This window comes from Octodon degus, unplaced genomic scaffold (assembly GCF_000260255.1).
Source record: "Octodon degus isolate 3935 unplaced genomic scaffold, OctDeg1.0 scaffold00061, whole genome shotgun sequence".
In the NCBI taxonomy this organism is placed as follows: domain Eukaryota; kingdom Metazoa; phylum Chordata; class Mammalia; order Rodentia; family Octodontidae; genus Octodon; species Octodon degus.
Window position 1 is genome coordinate 3,131,437 of NW_004524637.1, and position 1,639 is coordinate 3,133,075.

General features: G+C 38.1%; 1 protein-coding gene and 1 pseudogene across 1 annotated transcript in view; one reads left to right on the forward strand and one right to left on the reverse strand.

The window, feature by feature from the left end:
• The window catches only part of Hlcs (holocarboxylase synthetase), a 224,836-nt gene that overhangs the window by 165,674 nt on the left and 57,523 nt on the right, over positions 1–1,639 (reverse strand). The window lies entirely within an intron of this gene.
• LOC105742581 overlaps positions 474–1,639 on the forward strand; it is a 2,884-nt pseudogene continuing 1,718 nt past the window's right edge.

Sequence of the window (1,639 nt, forward strand, 5' to 3'; positions counted from 1 at the left end):
ATAAGATTTCTTTTCTGCTATGATATAGATAGATAGATAGATAGATAGATAACAGCTTAGATAATTGTACTGCTGATTTCTGCTGGTCTTTGAAAGAAGTAGTTAATGCTTAATTTTTGTTCTCCTTTTTAGTTTCTTATAACTTTTTTTAACCAATTCTGCATGCTTATATCTGGTAAGCTAAACAAGTAATTTGAAGACAACACTATGCAATATAATGATCATTATTGGATTCCTATTATTTTGTTTAGTGAAATTCTGTATCTTTTCTAATGGTTTGGTTTTTTTACTATTTTTCATTCTCCTAAAAAAAATGACCACCTGTCTGCTGTCAATCTGGCTGGTATGTCTTCCCTCCAATGCACTGAAGTGACATCAATGACTGAGAGCTTCAGAGACAGCTGCCACTAATACATGTCAGGTGTCAGAATCCCCCAGGTTCATATGTCAGAAGCTGAAGCACCAATGCCACAATGTCGAAAGGTGGGGTCTTTAAGGATGATCAGGTCAAGAGCGCTCTGGCCTCGTGCGTGGATTGCTATGCTCATCTCAGCAGGGAGCTACACAGTGCTCTACACTGAGTCTGCTTGCTGCCCCGCATTCTCTTACAGCAACACAAAATTAACTAAGAGATGGGAAAAAAGTAATTTAAGATTGTGAGCCAAATTTCACTAGTAACTATCAAGACAGTGTGGAAATGCTGAAGAAAAATATTTTGCACCATATATTATCAAGGCAAATGGGTTGACATATAGGTAGTATTACCCCCCCCCAACCTGTAAATCCACCTAATTCTTTGACCTCATCTACCATAGCATAGCTAAAATGTCACTTTAGGAAAGATGTCTTGGACCCATGACCCCTCACCATCTAGGTTGTAAGATTATCCCTTATAAACTCTTATTTTAAAGCAGTTATCGCAACAGTAATTACCCACTTTGGACAGCCACTTGTTCAATGTCCCACTACTTGGCAGAATACTGTCTTGGTTCCCTTCTCCTTGCTGAGACAAAATACCCAACACCAAAGTTAAAAGGAGGAAAGGCTTACTTCAGCTCAGTCTGTAGAGGCTTCAGTCAGTAGTTAGCTGGTTTCAAGGCAACACAGTGTCACAGAGAAGAAACAGTCCACGGCATGGCAAGCAGAAGACAGCAAGCAACAAGAAGCAGGCCTCCCTTTTATCCTACCTAGGATAATGGCTTTTTAGGTGGTGCCACCACAACCAGGGTGGGCCTTCCCATTATCCACTCCCAGAACTATGCTAAACCAATTAGTGGTCTAATGCACTCACACACCCTTCATCCTGGTATTTTAATCCTGAATCAGTGATGGTGAACTTTTTAGAGACAAGTACCCAAGCTACAATCCAAAACCCAATAATTTAACACAAAGTGTCAACACTGCAATAAAGCTGAACACTTTTATTTTTTCCCACTGATATAAATATTAATGATCTTTTATTACTGTTCCACAATTCTGTTCTTTTTAGTCTTTCTCTCCATTGTTCAGAATAATTTTTTTTAATTTTTCCCATAATTTTATTGAAAAACAAATAGCAATGAGACAGTTTCAAATCAAATTGGTAGGACAGTTTCAATAATTAACACATTGCATACATTCTTCCTAGTGGTTAATTGCT